We start from the raw sequence: 413 nt of genomic DNA on the forward strand, positions 1-413 counted from the left end.
CGAAGGGAAACATATCTGCATGGGTATTTTATCTGTTCGGAGTTTGATTTCTTCTGACAGAATTGAGCATTTTAAAAGTTTCATATTTTATAACATAACAACTACTGTGTCGTCTTAAAGAAAAATTTGAAATGGATATCCATTTCAACCAAATTAACTATTACACAGGGTGGTGGGAGAGAGAGAGACCCACTCGATCGAACTGATCCTTGTTGCAATACAAATAAAAAAAGGAAGCTGAAATAACCCTAGTTACCAATGGCATGGGGATTTCCTGCAAGCAATACAAACCTACGCTGGCGCTGGAAAATCCAGATTAATTGACAGAAACGTCCAATTAAAACTTAAGTGGTCTCGCTTTTGTTTCTTCAAAAATCAGACATTCGGTTGGCCCACCATCAGTTGTTCATGGT

Source organism: Pomacea canaliculata, linkage group LG8 (genome assembly GCF_003073045.1).
Source record: "Pomacea canaliculata isolate SZHN2017 linkage group LG8, ASM307304v1, whole genome shotgun sequence".
NCBI lineage: Eukaryota > Metazoa > Mollusca > Gastropoda > Architaenioglossa > Ampullariidae > Pomacea > Pomacea canaliculata.